Source organism: Pongo abelii, chromosome 9 (genome assembly GCF_028885655.2).
Source record: "Pongo abelii isolate AG06213 chromosome 9, NHGRI_mPonAbe1-v2.0_pri, whole genome shotgun sequence".
Lineage (NCBI taxonomy): Eukaryota > Metazoa > Chordata > Mammalia > Primates > Hominidae > Pongo > Pongo abelii.
Genome location: NC_071994.2, coordinates 25547937 through 25565971, shown reverse-complemented (window position 1 = coordinate 25565971; position 18035 = coordinate 25547937). Strand labels below are relative to the sequence as shown.

Here is an 18035-nt window from a genome sequence, read left to right as displayed (position 1 = left end):
TGTATATGTTGGGGGGGACATGATTATTGATACAAGGATTCTAAAATTTATATTGAGGATCAAGAATAGCAAAGGCAATATTGATAAAGAGTAAAACTAGATGACCTACATGTAACAAGACATTCAGATCTATAGTTATGAAGACAATGTGATATTGGCATAAGCATTAAAAATTATAATTTTGGAATAGAGAAGAGAACTCAGAAACAGATTTGCATACAGTCACCTGTTTTTATTTTATTTTTAATATACATAACACTGTAGTGCGCTGGATGAAGGATAGTCTTGCATATTCATGATGTTGGGTCAATTGACTATCCATATGAAAAAAATAAATACATTTAGACCCTTATTTTATGCCAAACAGTAAATCAGTTCCACTTGGATTTAAGATCTAAATACAAAGCATAAAACTGCAAAGCTTTTAGAGTAAATTATAGGACAATAGTTTCATGAACTTGGGATGGGCAGACTTCCAAAACAGGGCATAAAAAGCAGTAGCAACTGAAGAATAAGGAAGAATAAAATAGACTGCATCAAAATTAAGAACTTCTGCTAATAAAAAGATAAAATGGATAAAATTGTATTATTGCTTCAAATTCTTTATTCATCATATGACTTTGCACTTCTCATTAATGCCAAAATATATTTTTTGGTCCCACTGATGCTGAGATTGGACTCTGACTTTCCTTGGCTTATTGAGTGTTGTCAGAACTGATAGCATGTGGATTTGGATTCTAGGATTAAGGCATATCACATGTTTGTCTTACTCTATTACATTTCTATTTGTGTCATAAGAACATGACTCAGCTGTCCCACTGGTACAGAAAACTTACAGACATGTACAGTGCACCTGATGCCAATGTGCATCTTGGGAGCAAGCCCAGTAAAACACTGCTTAGACTCTTGAACTTCCAGTTGACTCACAGACATATAAGTAAGAATAAGTCATTATTGTTATAAGCGACTGATATTTGGGGTGGTTCATTATGCAATATAGTTCCATCAATATTTAGGTGATACAGAATGATGTACCTAGAAGTATAATATAGCTGTAAAAAAATGACAGTTAACTTTGGGTTCAGGAGAAAGGTTTTAAGGAAACTATGGCATGAGTCTGGGAAAACGGTAAGGAAACTGACAGAAAGTAAGACAAAATGGAAATCCATGTTATATAAAGGAAAAACCATTTGTAGCTCTTGTCTGTGATAACTTAGAAGTTAGTTCACCTAAAGGACGTTTGGCCTTGTGTAAAGAGGATTCTCCACAGAAAGTAAAAAAAAGGAAAAAATGAGCTAAATTTTGCCAGCTATGACAAAGTGCTCTGAGAAAGAGATGAACTCAGAGAACAATTGGTTGCTTATAAATAGAATTGAGAGGATCCATAGAGAGTCAAAACTTTCTGGAAGTTGCTCAGGTGAAAAATAACTTTTTTTGTTTGGTCGTCTTCCGTCTCCACAGACAACAAAACTCCGTGAAATTAACATTTATCCTAGATGGAAAATATAAGGCATGCTTCTTAGGATACAGCATGGAAACATAAACCAGGACAAGGCCATAGCCCTCACATTCTTTATTAAGACCTCTCAGAGAATCAAGGGAGCCACCAGTAGATCACTTTTGCTAAAAAAATAAACAGAAGCCTGATATGCCTAACAGACCCATAAACAAGTCTCAGTTGAAGACTCGTTTCTTAATTGTGAATGTGTTTTTGTTGTGTAAAGTTGCAAACAAAACCCCCCCAAAATTGAAAAGAATTGTATCAGCAAAAGCATACCTAGTTTGGACTGTGAAGACTAAAACTACTATTCAGGTTTAACATCTTTTGACTCCTACATTTCTGTAGCCATGAAACAGCCTGAGAAACCATCTCAATCTCCAACAATAAAATATTTTATAATGCTTCTTTGCAAATGAATAACAAAAATAGTGGGGGTGGGTAAAGTATCTCCCAGTGGTTGATCCAAGAGTTATAGAGACAAATGGACTTGGGAGCCACCTCAGTGAGCAGATTCAGAGTCAAGGAACGTTTCATAGCCAAAGAACAGCCAGACTCAATATTTGTTCACTGAGATTCCAGAATTTATAAAAAACAGTGATTGTTATAAATACCCTATTCATCTTTTTTTTTTTTTTTTGAGATGAAGTGTAACTCTGTTGCCCAAGTGGGAGTGCAGTGGTGTGATCTCGGCTCACTGCAACCTCCAACTCTTGGATTCAAGTGATTCTCCTGCCTCAGCCTCCCGAGTAGCTGGGACTACAGGCACGCACCACCATGCCTGGTTAATTTTTGTGTTTTTTGTAGAGACGGGGTTTCACTATGTTGGCCAGGCTCGTCTTGAACTCCTGACTTCATGATCCACCCACCTCGGCCTCCCAAAATGTAGGGATTACAGGCGTAAGCCACCTTGCCCAGCCTCATCTCTCTTTTAAATGTAATTGTTTATTGTGATCATTTTGTTCCTGTGTTAGGTATTTAAGAGTAGACTTCTTTTTTCCCCCAAAGATTCAGCGGGAGAAAAATGCTGACCTGTTATAAGGCATAGAATTCTAGCCTTTGCGCTTAATAAAAGGATTAGACAGGAATTTAGCGTGTCTTGGGGTGTAAAGGCATTCCCTGTATGGAAGGAATATAAATAAGTGTTATCAAGAGAGCAAACTATGCTATGGTGCATTGTTATTCCCAATGTTTCTCTGTATTCACATTTGTTACATGATTTTTCAGCTCTTTCCACTAAAGATGTGGCACTTACTGATGTTGGGGCTTGACTATGTGATTTGATTTGTACAATGAAATATGAACAGAAGTGATAGTATGACCACTCTCAACTACAGCCTGAAGAGACAATGTATGGTTCCACTCATCCCTTTTGCATTTCTTCCAATGCCATAAGAAGTAAAGGCCCTAGATAGCACACTGATCCCATAAGTATGAGAAATATGTACAACAGACCTGTATTCAATCAACCTTCAGCACAGGAAACTCAAAGCAGCTATTGTGAATGTAAATTGATTCAATCACTTTTAAGTGGCAATATCCACTAAAACTCACCTTATGTATACCTAGCATTTCTATTTCCTGGTCTAGACTCCACAGAAATATGTATGTGTGTATGTATTTATATATGTATTTATATATACACAAATGCATGCAGAGTCATTGATGAATTTCATAATAATAATGCTGAGCAAAAGAAGGCAGACACGGCCAGGCACGGTGGCTCACGCCTGTAATCCCAGCACTTTGGGAGGCTGAGACAGGTGGATCACGAGGTCAGGAGATCGAGACCATCCTGGCTAACACGGTGAAACCCCGTCTCTACTAAATATACAAAAAATTAGCCGGGCGTAGTGGGGGGCGCCTATATTCCCAGCTACTTGGGAGGCTGAGGCAGGAGAATGGCATGAACCCAGGGGGCGGAGCTTGCAGTGAGCCGAGATCGCGCTACTGCACTCCAGCCTGGGCAACAGAGCTAGACTCCGCCTAAAAAAAAAAAAAAAAAAAGAAGGCAGATACAAGGGAATTGTAGTATTTTTATTCCAAAAAGCTCAAAAGAGACAAAATTAAGCCAAGCTAATAAGAATCAGGGTAGTGGTTACTCTTGAGGAGGAGTAACAATCAGAAGAAATAAGGAACTGTTGGTTTGGTGCTACTGGACTCTTCCTTGATATGATTCCTGATTTCTGTGTGTGCTGAATTTGTGAAAGTTTACAAAGCTGTAGGTTCATGATTTATATATTTTATGTATGTATACTATTAATAAGCAAAATGCACATTAAAAGTATTGTGGGAAAATTAATAGTGCAGGACAGTCTATTACTCTTCTATATGCTACCTCCCCTTTTTTGGCAACAAAATATATTACCTTATAATTAAAAAAATTAATAAGACTAATACATTTTTAGTCTTTTAGGTAAAGCAAAGAAACTGATTCAAACACACATAGATTACATTATTTTGAGCTTTGCAAATAATAAGATATATGTCTAATGTGGAAGTGATGAACAATGAAAGTAAAAGATAACTTCAGAAAGAGGGGCTATGTCAGGAAAGACAGAAGGATTGCAAAATATGTGTTGCATTAAATTTGAAGTGGTTTGTTATGGCTAGTAGCTCTGGTGATGCACAGGCTAGGACATACCAGGCACTTAGAAAAATTTATGAATAAGTTAATTAATAATAGGCAGGAGATACATATTAAAAAATCACTTAACTCAATTTGGACATTTTATTTTCTCAATCAGACGATGGGGTTTCCCTGCAGCTTTTAAACCTGATTACAACTTTTCTTCAGAAATCTACCTATTCCTGTCTGTGGGAAGAAATGTAGAGTAGAGAGATCAGAGTCACACAAACCAGTTAGAAATATTGTTGTAAATTTCCCAGGCAAGAAATGACCAAAGACTAAATTTAGATTACAGGAGGTAACGTTTTATAATAATACTTTTAGTAATACTCCTAAAACTATGGTATGTAAGCATCTGGCTATCTCCACCTCTTTTTCACAGGAGTAAACTTTGCTAATAATTCATTAAAAAATAAAAACAAAAAATGAAGTTCCTCATTACTTATACAAAGTCAATATGGTGTTTTGCAGTGATCAGGTAGACTCAAAGCATTCCTATGGAGACATAAACAATCCTCTTCAATTTCCGCCATTCCCTGTCAGTAGAATTCACTCTATCATGGAATGCATGTCCTACCTCTGTGAATGCAGGCCAGAAGAGCCTGTGGATATGATCCACACCAACAAATCCTAGCCCTATTCTACTTATAGTGTATCCCTTTGAAACACTTCATTCTTATATACTTTCTTTAATACTTTTTGTTTTGTTTTGTTTTTGGAGACAGGGTCTCACTCTGTTGCCCAGATGAGTGCAGTGGTGCAAACATGGTTCACTGCAGCCTGGGCTCAAGCGATCCACCCGCCTCAGCTCCCTAAGTAGCTGAGACTACAGGTGCACGCCACCATGCCTGGCTAATTGTTTTTATTTCTTGTAGAGATGGGGTTTCACCATTTTGCCCAGGCTGGTCTCCAACTCCTGAGCTCAGGCAATTTGCCCACCTCAGCCTTCCAAGAGTGCCTGGCGGAAACACTTGATTATTTAAAAAGGAAAGAAGACTATAACATATTCCCTCAGAGAATAAAGCTTAAAGTCTTCCCTGTATTTCACTTATATCCTTTCTATAGTACATGAACATTTATGAAAAAATTAATATCACCTCTTTACCTCTCTTATGGTGTAAGGCAGGTTGATAAATTCATTTGAATGTATAGAAGTGTTAGCTTTTTCTATTTGTCTACCAGCATAAACATTATTTTTCAACCTCTACTTTCTTGGAATTTGACTTGACAATGTTCATAGAAAATAAAAATAAAAGACTTGTGTTTAAAAATACTCATAAATATATGTAAACAAATATCATTCAGTTATATGGGGCAGGTGAGCTATATATTTAGTTAATTTAATATTTAGCTAATTAGAAATTGTGTTATTAAAACCTACAGCTGGTGGAATAGACATAATTGCTGGGGATCTGCCAAGGGGTTTTCAGGCCACTGATGAGCTACATAAGCGTTAGAGTTCAAATATGCTTTCTGAAATTGAAGTACTTTTCCATTGTCCAAAAACAGATCAAAGTAATAGTTAGGATGGTGACATATGTCAGAAATTTTCAAGACATTCAGTGCCTAATGAATATGTATTGAATGCCCAAAAGTGTAGTGAGACCAGGAGAGAGTGTTTTATAGGGAAACACTGAGGGCCGGAATGGAATATGACATACTTACTTTCTGACTTTGTAGTTGATACTGTGGTTGCCAGGGTACTTCGTGCTAACGCATCCTAGAAATGATGAAAGGCATATACAAAGACTTATCAACCACAAGTTTATTCAAGTAGACACATGAGCTTTTAAAGACTGTGAAAGAAAGAAAGAAATCCAGAAACAAGACACATAACACAAAGATTCCAAAGGGTCAGAAGCGATAAAACAAATATTTGTCAGTTATTTGAGTAATGAAGAGTGTGACAAGTGAATATGAAGATTGTGAAAGAAGAAAGGGATATCTACCTCATTAGATTTGTATGTTAGGTCTACAGCATTTTCCTTCTAGAAGTAAACCACAAAGTTAGGTATAGGAGCCACCCGCAATCATTACTCAGTTGCTTAAAGTGCATGTTTCCAGAGTTTGCTCAAAATTAGATACTCTGGAGTTCCACTGAGAGCCGATGTTATTAACAACGTTCTATATGGTTTATTTTATATATTTCATGTTAGCTTGGTAAGAACTACCAATCTCATGTTAAGACATGAGACCTACTCCCTTATATTTTTAATTGTATGATACATTATTATTAACTATAGATGCAATGTTGTACAGCAGATCTCTGGAGCTTATTCATCTTGTTTTACTGAAACTTTATTCCTGCTGATGAGCAACTCCTCCTTTCCTGCTCCCCCCAGACCATGGTAACCACCATTTCACTTTACAATTCTATGAATTTGACTATTTAGAGATTTCATATAAGTGGAATAATGTAGTGTTTCTCTTTCTGTGACTGGTTTGCTTCATTGAGCGTAATGTCCTCAAGGTTCATCTACGGTGTTATGCCTTGTAGAATTTCCTCCTTTTTTAAGGCTAAATACTATTTTATTGGATGTATATACTATATTCATCTTTGAAAGGCCATTTAGAGTATTTCCACATTTTGGCTATTGTAAATAGTGCTACAATTGACATACGAGTGCTAAAATCTCTTTGAGATCTTGATATTATTTTGGATAAAATACCTAGCAGTTGTATTGCTAGATCATATGATAGTTATATTTCTTACTTTTTGAGAAACCTCCATACCCTCACTATCTACCTAAGTAATTTCTTCTTAACTCCTGTATTAGTACTTCTTATAGGTCTGTTCACATTATATTTCTGCATTATTTAGGCTTAGAAGTTTCTAGAAATATATACATTTATTCCAGGTTATTCAGTTTTTTGACATATAATTGTTCATGGTACTGTCTTGTGATCCTTTTTATTTATGTGACATCAGTCATAATGTCTCTTCTTTCATTTTAGATATTATTTATTTGTGTCTTCTACCATTTTTCCTTAGTCTAGCTAAGGGATTGTCCATTTTGTTTATCTTTTCAAAACTCAACTTTTGGTTTCACTGATCTTTTTCTATTATTTTTATATTCTCTATTTTATTTATTTCTGGCCTAATTTTTGTTATTTACTTCTTTCTGTTAACTATGGGCTAGTTTGTTCTTCTTTTTCTATTTCCATGAGATGGAAATTTAGGATGCCTATTTGAGATATTTTTAACATGAGTATTTTTACAGTCTCCCCTTTTATTACTCCTTTAAATACAGCCCATAATTTTTTATGCATGTTTTTTATTTTCATTTGTTTCAAAGTAATATTTATTTTTTTTAAAATGGTTTTTTTTGATGCTTGAATGGTTGTTCAAGATTGTTGTTTAATTTCCATTTATGTTTGAATTTTCCAGTTTTTCTTATGGTATTTATTCCTTCTAATTTTATTCCATTGTGGTAAGAAAATATATTTGGTATGATTTCAGTCTTCTTAAAGTTTTAAACCCTTGTTTTGTGACCTAACTGTGATCTCTCCTTGAGAAAGGTGCATGTGCACTTGAGAAGAATGTGTCTTTTGCTGCCATTGGTTAGAATGTTTTGTGTATGTCTGTTAGATCAATTTGATCTATAGTATTATGCAAGTCCTCTGTTTCCTTATTTGTCTTCTGTCTGAATGTTCTGTCCATCATTGAAAGTGGGGGATTGAGTCTTTTACTATTACTGTATTGCTGTCCATTTCTCCATTCAGATCAGTAAATGTTTGCTTTATATATCTAGGAGATCTGTAAGGGAGTGCACATATACTTATCATATCTTCCTGATAGATTAACCCTTTTATCAATGTTTAATGTTCTTCTTTGTCATCTGTGACAAGTTTTGACTTAAAATCTATTTAGTTGGATATAGGTATAACCACTCATGATCCCTTTTGGTTACCAAAAGGTAACCAAAATGTTACCAATAGGTAACAATATGTTACCAAAAGGTAACATATTGAATAGACATTCAATATGTCTTTTCCCATCCCTTCACATTCAGTCTATGTGTGTCCTTAAATCTAAAGTGAATTTCTTAGGTCATAGTTTTTTAATCCATTCACTCCTCTGTTGGATTGGATTGGGAAATGCAATCGGTTTACATTTACAGTAATTATTGACAGGGAAGGATTTATTATTGACATATTGTTAGTTGTTTTCTATTAGTGTTATTTTTTTCTTTGAAATTTCTTTCACCTCATTTTTCTCTAACTTCTTTAGCTTTTCTTCTTTCTTACCTTTAGGGCTTACATAAAAATATTTTATAACAGTATGTTCTAAGCATATAACAAGTTACATCACATGCAAAAACTTTTTACACTTTAACTTTCCCTCTCACATGCATTTTATGTTAATTTCACAACTTACATATATTAATATTGCATATCTTTTAGTATTTCTTTAGTTATAATTACTTTTAATGCTATAATTGAAAGTTATTTACCCACCACCATTATGGTAATACAGTATTCTGTATTTGTTTATATATTTTCCTTTACCAATGAGTTTCATACTTTCTTAAGCTGTGAGACTGCTGGTCAGCATTCTTTCATTTCAACCTAATCCCTTCAGCACTTCTTGTAAGGCAGGTTCATTGGTAATGAACTCCCTTAGCATTTGCTTGTCTGAGAAAAAGCTTATCTCTCCTTTGTTAAAAAATATATAGAGATATATATATATATAATCCAGGTATAGTATTTTCAGTTAGCAGATTTTTTTTCTTTCAGCACTTTAAATATATCAACTCATGCCTTTCTTGCCTGAAATAAAAATTTCTGGTGAAAAATCTGCTGATAGTTTTATGGCAAGAAGAAGGGAGCATGGAAGTGTCCCTTATATCTGAACAGTCACATTTTTCTTGCTGCTTTCAAAATTTTCTGTTTGTCACTGACTTTTGACATTTTGATTATAATGCGTCTCAGTGTAGATTTATTTTATTTGATGTCCTTTGGGTTTTTGGATCTGAACATCTATTTTCTTCCTCAAATTTGGGAAGTCTTCAGCCATTATTTATTTTTTATTTATTTATTTATTTATTTATTTATTTATTTATTTATTTTTCTTGAGACAGAGTCTCACTCTGTCACCCAAGCTTCAGCGCAGTGGTGACATCTCAGCTCACTGCAAACTCTGCCTCCTAGGTTCAGATGATTCTCCTGCTTCAACCTCCCAAGTAGCTGGGAATACAGGCAACTGCTACAACACCCAGCTAGTTTTCGTATTTTTAGTAGAGACGGGGTTTTACCATGTTGGGAGGCTGGTCTTGAACTTGTGCCCTCAAGTGATCCGCCAGCCTCAGTCTCCCAAAGTGCTGGGATTACAGGCGTGAGCCACCACTCCCAGCCTCAGCCATGATTTCTCTGAATATGCGTTTGAGTTTTTTCTCTCTTCTCCTTCTGGGCCTTTCATAATACAAATAATGGTCTGCTTGATGATGTCTCATAATTTTATTGAGATTTCTTTACTCTTATTCATTCTTTTTTTCTTTATTCTCCTCTGGCTAAATTATTTCCAGCAATCTGTTTTTGAGTTCATTAATTCTTTCTTATGTATGATGTAGTCTGCTGAACTCCTCTACGAATTTTTCTTAGTTGAGTTATTTTGTTCTTCATCTTCATAATTTCCTTTTGGTACTTTTTAATATTTTCTGTTTATTTCTTAAAACTATCACTTGGTCCATGCACTGTTCTCTTGACATCCTTATGACAATTATTTTTGTGAACATTCTTATGATAATTATTTCTGATTTTCTATTAGGTAAACTACACAATTCCATTTTAACAGAGTCAATTTCTGAAAATTTTTTGATTTCTTTATTTGGAAAATATTTGGCTCATTATTCTTCTTCCTTTTTTCTTTCTCTTTTTTGAGTCCCTGTGTTGGTGTCTGTACATTAGACAAAGCAAAACCTCCCCTAATCATGACAGACTGGACTTACACAGCAGAAGATCACCACCCTCAGCCTGAACAGATGTTCTGCCATTCTTTACTATCTCTCTTCCTCCTCAGGGAGCTGAAGGCAGCTGTGGTTTTTGTTAATTCGCTCTCTGCTGAGCCAGGGAGGGAGTCATATAGCATCTACGTTCAAGTCACTGTCTTCATTCTCTCCTGGGCAGATGGTGCTAGATCTATGTGATTTTTAAGACTGGTGAGACACATATTAATTTTGGGAGAAGCCCTAGGGAAAGTGGGGTGCTAGACTCATGGATCAACTCTTTCCATCCCCAGGAGGAAGTTCAGATCTGGGATTTTTTATCCTTTTGCTCTGTGCTGAGCAAGGTAGAGAAAGCAATGACATTTGCCAGTACAAACTGCTGCATCCATTTTACCCTGAATAGCTAGATTGTGCTAGATCATCAGAACTCCAAGGCTGAAAGGACAAAAGCCAGTCCTCTAAGGAACCTCCTCAGAGAGCTGGACTTGCAAATCAACCCATTCCCTTTTCTGGGTAAAGCTAGGAGTTAGGGAGTCTCTTTCTGATCATATGGCATTGCACCAGGGGCAAGGTCTCTGGTGAAAAGTTGTCCTCAATCTTCCTATTGGCTTCAGTTGAGTCTGCTTTTGCACCCCACCCCCCTCCCAGGACGCAGGAGACTTTCAGTTAGTTGCTGATTACTCCAAAGGTAATCTGTCCATGAATTGTTGTAAAATCATTGTGTTTGTGGAGGAAATGAAGGTCCAGTACTTCCCATTCCACTATGCCGTTGACATGTCTCTGCTATCTCACGTTTTTTAACAATAAACTTGAATAACCTCTATCGTAGATAGTCGTCAAAGTCAATCAAAGAAAGGTCTTGGCAGGGTGTTCTGGACCACATCTGCAATCCTAGCGCTTTGGGAGGCCAAGGAAAGAGTATGCTTGAGGCCAGGAGTTTAATACCAGCCTGGGCAACATAGTGAGACCTCATCTCTACAAAAATAAAAAATAATAAAAAATGAGAAAGGTCCTATGGGACTTTCGTCCTTGACACATTCTGTTTAAAATATTCTGTAATAAATTAAAAACTATGTAAGCAATATTTCAAATGATACTACCCTTTGATGAAAAAGACCAAATCAAGACTTAAAATTTTTGAATAACCTATCCAAGATAGCAAATGCAGTATAAATGCTTATAAACATCCTGCATTTTCACTTTATAACTATTTGAAAACTTCAAAATAAGGAAGAGACTATTGGCTAAGATAATAGTTATCCATATTAAGACTTCCTTTTCGTAGTGATGGTCCTGCATTCAACATATCTTGTGATGAGGATTATGAAAATCAATAGGTAGAACTTGGGTGAACTTATTGGCCTCATGAAATTAATGTGCCTCCTGATAGCACAGCAATGTGATATCCCCAGCTTGTCACAAAGTAGAAAAGTTTTATCAAGGACTTATAAGAGCCACAGAAATCCCTTGTGCATGCAACATTTAAAAGTCATCTCCAAATTTCAGCCCCAATTAAGTCACTGACGGAGTGTGTGTGTGTGTGTGTGTGTGTGTTTATGTGTGTGTGTGTGTGTGTTTGTTGGTGGAGTGGAGGGGTAAGGAAGGGGAACCTGTAAATTAAGAGCACAAAACTAGAATTTGCTTGTAATTCTAAGATACTTGTTCTCAGATTTTTTTTCTATTCCCCTTCAAGCTGCATTAGTTTTAATTTCAACATCTGCCTATATGCCTTGTGGGATTTGGTACAGCTGTCAACGTTTGGATCCTTGCTCGTATCCTACATCGATAGACTAGATGAACAGCAAAATTATGTAGACAGCAACTCTGGGAAAGTCAAAGTCTTTGTAAGGCAAAACTGGAGTTCGAGTCACAGATCTGCTCGTTAGACGAGGAATGACAAAGGGATGGAACACTACTTTGACTGCACATTTCTGCTTCTGAGGAAAATCCAAAAGTAAACCATCCAATTTGAATAAATTAGTCTCCTTTTAAAACTTCTTTAAAACTTAAGTTTATCCTGTGAAATGGTTGCAAAATCAAGAAGCCTGATAGTTTACTCTTTGGAGAAATTGAATCTCAGGAACTCTAGGGATTAGGACACAGGTATGGGGGTGCAGTAGGAACAATCTATATCAAAAGCTGATATTAAAATTCTATTTATGTAATTGGAAGATCACCAAGCTCCTTCTTCTATTCAACTCATATTTCAGAAGAATGGCATCTAAAGTGATCGTTTCCGAGGTCTGAGTTTCAGGATTTTATTTAGAAAAAATAATCATCCCACGAAAAAAGGCTCAAAATTAGATATGCAACAAGTAATCATACTCTGAATCCAAACCCCTCAACAGCTATTTATTTATATTATTTGTATAAATGTAAAGTGTATAAGTGCAGTTTTGTTACTTAGCTATATCGCATAGCGAAGTTTGGGCTTTTAGGGTAATCTTTACTAGAATAATGTACATGTACCTATGAAGTAATTTATCATCCCTCTCCCCTTTCCCACCCTCCTAGTTTTCTGAGTCTCCAATGTTCATTATTATACACTCTATGTCCATATGTAAACATTATTTAGCATCCACTTATAAGTTATAACGTGGTATTTGACTTTGTGTTTTTGAGTTGTTTCACTTAAAATAATGGCCTTCAGCTCACTTCATGTTGCTGCAAAAGACATCATTTCATTTTTTATGGCTGAATCATATACTAGTGTGTGTGTGTGTGTACACACACACATATATTATGCCATGTTTTTCGTAGAGGTTATACTAATTTACATGCCAACCAATAGGGTATTCATACTCCCTTTCTGCTGCATCCTGGCCACCATCTTTTGATATTTTTTTACTTTTTAATAATAGCCATTCTTACTTGTGTAAGATGGTATCCCATCGTGGTTTTAATTTACATTTATCTGAATGATTAGTGATGATAAGTATTTTTTCATATGTTTGTTCACCATTTATATGTCTTCTTTTAAAACATGTCTATTCATGCCCTTTGCCCACTTTTTAAAGGTGTTATTTGTTTTTGTTGTTGCTGTTGTTTGAGTTTCTTCTAAATTCTGGATATCAGTTCCCTGTCAGATGCATAGTTTACAAATATTTTTCCCATTCTGTCAGTTGTCTGTTCATTCTGATTATTTATTTTGCTGTGCAGAAATTTTTAGTTTAATTAAGTCCCACTTGTCTATTTTTGTTTTTCTTGCTTGTGGTTTTGAGGCCTTAGTCATGAATTGTTTGCCTAAACCAATGTCCTGAAAAGTTTTTCCTAGGTTTTCTTCTAGTATTTTTATAGTTTCAGGTCTTATATTTAAGTCTTTGATCCATCTTGAGTTGATTTTTTGTATATGGTGAGAGATAGGAGTCCAGTTTCATTCTTTTGTATATGGCAATCCAATTTTCCCAGCACCGTCTATTGAAAAAAGTGTCCTTTCCCCTGTGTATGTTTTGTCAACTTTGTCATAGATCAGTTGGTTGTAAATATGTGGCTTTATTTCTGGGCCTTCTATACTGTTCTGTTGATCTATGTGTCTATATTTATACCAGTACCATGCTCTTTGGGTTAGTATAGCATTGTAGTATAATCTGGGGTTAGGTAATGTGATGTCTCCCACTTCATTCTTTTTGCTTAGGATTTTGTTGGCTATTTAGGCTCTTTTTTTGTTCCATTTGAAATTTAGAATTGTTTATTATAATTGTATAAAAATAATTTTAATATTTTAATAAGGATTGAATTGAATCTGAAGATTGCTTTGAGCAGTATGAATATTTTAATAATATTGATTATTCTGACCCATGAGTGTGGAGTGATTTTCCACTTGTTTGTGTCATCTATAATTTATTTTATACATTTAAAGTATAAATAGCATTTTAAAAACAGTCAGTGACAGATCATTTGACATTTGAGGAGAAGCATCTGCCATCAAAACAAAGACCTAAACAAACAGAATAAAAACAATTAGAGGAAACAAAAATTATGAAGCTGGAGAGGGAAACAAATTCAGTAAAATTATTTGTACATCTCAGAAATATGAGATGTCATTGCTCCCATATAAACCGGAATAAGACACAATATACCTCTGTACAACATTCAGAGAATAAAAATAAGCCACTGAAAATCTAATATTTTGAAGTTTGCTTTTAAAAAATATTTTGCAGAAGGTATTGAACAGACATATCCCAATAAGTAAACAAAGAATAAGTAGATGAAAATAAAATATTTAAGAGTATGAAATTTATTATCTTAATAATAAAATTTTCAGAAGGAAAAAGCAGGTTTTAGCTGTCTCTTGTTTTCTAGGACAGTCATACTTTCCATGTTAAAAGAAAGTATGTTGCTTTTATTTTTTTACATGTTTTGTTTGTCTTCATTGGCTTTTTTAGCACAACTCAAGGCCTGTTATGTACATCATCATGAAATATGAGAATGTAGCTGATAAAAAGTATATTCTAAAAGCTTGTAGGAAAAAAATGTGACAAGCAAAATAATTAAAATCAGAATAGCACCATAATTCTGGAGAGCAGTATTGAAAACCATAAAAGAATGGTGTTATTGAAATTCTGAAGAAAAATATTTCCAGCCTAGAACTCTATTCAACAACATCCCATTAAAGTATCAAAGTAGAATAAAAATATGGGTCCTTTAAAAATTGCCTCCCTTGCTTTCTTTCTCAGGAAGCAACTTGAATTTTGAGAGTAAATCAAGAAAGAAGAAGACACTGATTCAAGAAGAGGCCACCTAACATAACAGGTGAATCCCAGGATCATGAGGAATGGGCCCCAAGAAGACAGTTCAACAGTGCTAGGGAGCACCTATTCCACTTTCAAGCAGGACAGTGGTAGGTTCAAAATGATAGGACTCCAGGGAAAAATATAAAACTTTTATATTACTGCTGTCAGTGGTGTGCTGAAGCCAGTTGCTATGGACTGAATTTTTGTCCCAACAAAACTCACATGTTGAAACTCTAATCCCCAACGTAACCTTATTTGGATATAGGGGATATAAACAGACAATTAACATTAGATTAGGTCATAAGGGTGGGGCCTGATCTGACAGGATTAGTGTCTTTATCAAAGGAGAAATGAGACCCATTGCTCTTTCTTTCCCCACATTCAGAGGAAAAGCCGTGAGAGGATGCAATGAGACGCCAGCCCATCTGAGAGCTAAGAAGAGAGACCTCACTAGAAATTAAACCCTGCCAGACTTTGACCTGAGACTTTTTAAACCTTCAGAATTGTCAGAAATAAATTTCTGTTGTTTAAGCCACTCAATCTACAGTATTTTGTTATGGAAACCTGAGCAGTATAAGATACAAGTTCACACTGATTCTTGAGAGTCAATGGTTAAATATTTAAAGCTTTTGCCATCCCCTTTTGAAATACTAATAACTTGAAATTTGCCATGGCAAGAGTATCTACACTATGTAAATTAACAAGCACAACAATCATTGCTACTCCCTTGCCCCCAAAGAGCCAGATTATAAGCATATCACTATTTTGTGATTATATTTACTTTTCTGTCTGTTTGTAGATGAATTAGTTATATATAAAATAAAAGCAAGCAAAGGAAAAATAAGGAAGCTTTGAACTCCTAAAAAACCCAAAATATTGCATAAGAAAGATATATATTCCTAAAATAATATTCATCCTGCTATGAATAATATTTGCATGATTATAGGAAGTTAAAACTGAAACACTGATTTAAATAAAACGATGATTTACATGCAGTGGAGACAGAATGAATGTTATCTATGTAAATGTATCTCTGAAGGGTCTATATAAGAAAGTATAATACTGTAGTTATTACTCTTATTTTATGATTAATATGTATGCAGAAAGAAACAGGGTTATTATCATAACAGCTTGGAAAATCACATAAGCTACAAAATTATTACTTTTTTTGAACCTATTAATGAGCTGAGGACGCAGGACAATTAGCTCAAACTTTTTTTTTTGTTTTCCTTTGAGACGGAGTCTTGTTCTGTCACTTAGTCTGGAGTGCAGTGGTGAGAGCTTGGCTCACTGCAACCTCCAGTTCCCAGGTTCAAGCAATTCTCTGCCTAAGCCTCCCGAATAGCTAGGATTACAGGTGCCCACCACCACGACTGGCTAATTTTTGTATTTTTTAGTAGAGATGGGGTTTCACCATCTTGGCCAGGCTGGTCTTGAACTCCTGACCTCGTGAGCCATCTGCCTCATCCTCCCAAAGTGCTGGGATTACAGGTGTGAGCCACCGCACCCGGCCAGCTCAAACTTTAAGAACAGATAGGGACTTCAAAGGTGAGACAAAATGTGAGTGCTGGCTTTCTGTGCCAGAGCTCTGTGAATGATACAAGCTGTTTTTTTTTTTTTTTTAAATTGGAATAACAGAAGGAGAAGAGACAGATAATTGGAAAGATAAAATATCCAAAAAGTGGTCAAGAATTTTCTCAAAATAATGAACTAAGTCAAACTCCAAATCTGAAAAACTCAGAGAACCTAAAGCAATGTAACTATTACATACATACACACACGCACATGCACATGTGCACACATATACAAGCATAGTCCTAAACACTTCATAGGCAAACTGAGTAGAGTGAAAGATAAATAGAAAAATCATGAAAGAAGCTAGAAACGAAACACATTCTATGGAGAGAACAAAAATAAGTGTTACAGCAGATTTTGCCAGAAACTTTGTAAGAAAGAAGAGAAAAATTGGCATTTTTAAGGTGCTGAAAGATAAAATTTGTCAACCCAAATTTTATACCCACTGAAAATGTACTTGTAAAATGAAAGAAGAGACTTATTCAGACTAACAAATTCTAAAATAATTTATTATCAACACATCTATATTAAAAAAATATAAAAGAAGGTTATTCAGTCTGATATCAGGCAGAAACACGATTCTACACACACATGCATACACAAAAACTATTTATGGAAATGGTTAAAATTTAGATAAATATGTGTGTTTTGTTCTCATTTTAATTGCCCTAAAAATAATTGGTTTTCTAAAGTAAAAAAAAAATTAACAATGTATTTGAATTTATAGACTATGCAAAGTCATATACATGAGAAGAGTATCATATTGGATGAGAGGAAGAACTTGGGAATATATTGTTATAAAGCTCTTGTATAACACATGAAGCAGTATAAAATTATTTGAAGGCAGCTATTTTTAACACCAATATAATTTATAGTAACTTCAAAATGAAATATAATTTACTATGTTATATTTACTTATATATTGCATTTACTATAACTTATATAAATATGTTACTATAATTTATAGTAACTTCAAAAATGAAATACTTATACATCGAACAGAACATGTACTGAATCTGATGACGAAAACGACAAAACACTCAAAAAGTATTCAAAGATCTAAATAAATTGAAAGCTATACTAAGATTAATTGGAAGACTCACTGTAGCATAGATTTCTGTTCCCCACTAATCTGTCTACAGACTTTTAGAAATTCCAAACAAAATATCCGCAGATATTTTTTTCATTGAAATCAAGCTGGTTCTAAAATTCATATGGAAAGGAAAGGAAGCTAAATAGCCAAACAAAGTGGAAAAGAAAAACAAAGCTTAACAACTAACATTATCTTATTTCAAAATTTGCTATAAAGCTGCAGTAATCAAGACAGTATGGTTTTGGTGAAAGATCACTACCATAGGTCCGTGGAACAGAACAGAATGTTCAGAAACAGATCCAAACATATGTAGTCCACTGATTTAAAACAAAATTATAAAAGCAAATCATTGGTGGAAAGAGAGTTTTTTCAAAAAATAGTGCTGGAAGAATTGGACATCCATACATACAAAAATAAATCTTAACCAGATCTCAACCCATCTCATGAATCTAAAGATAATACCTAAAAACTGCATACTACTAATATAGACCTATAATCTGAAACTGAAAGTTATAAACCTAAAACAACAACAACAAAAAACTTAAACACAAAAGAAATCTAC

At 34.8% G+C, this 18035-nt stretch overlaps 1 long non-coding RNA gene across 2 annotated transcripts in view; it reads left to right on the top strand.

The window, feature by feature from the left end:
- LOC134762151 (uncharacterized) overlaps positions 1-16328 on the top strand; it is a 123015-nt gene extending 106687 nt beyond the window's left edge. For both annotated transcript variants that reach the window (XR_010141856.1, XR_010141855.1), the window contains exons 4-5: positions 14749-14824; positions 15191-16328. This is a non-coding gene — a long non-coding RNA (uncharacterized LOC134762151). The remainder of the gene's footprint in view (positions 1-14748; positions 14825-15190) is intronic.
- Positions 16329-18035: the final 1707 nt, after the last annotated feature.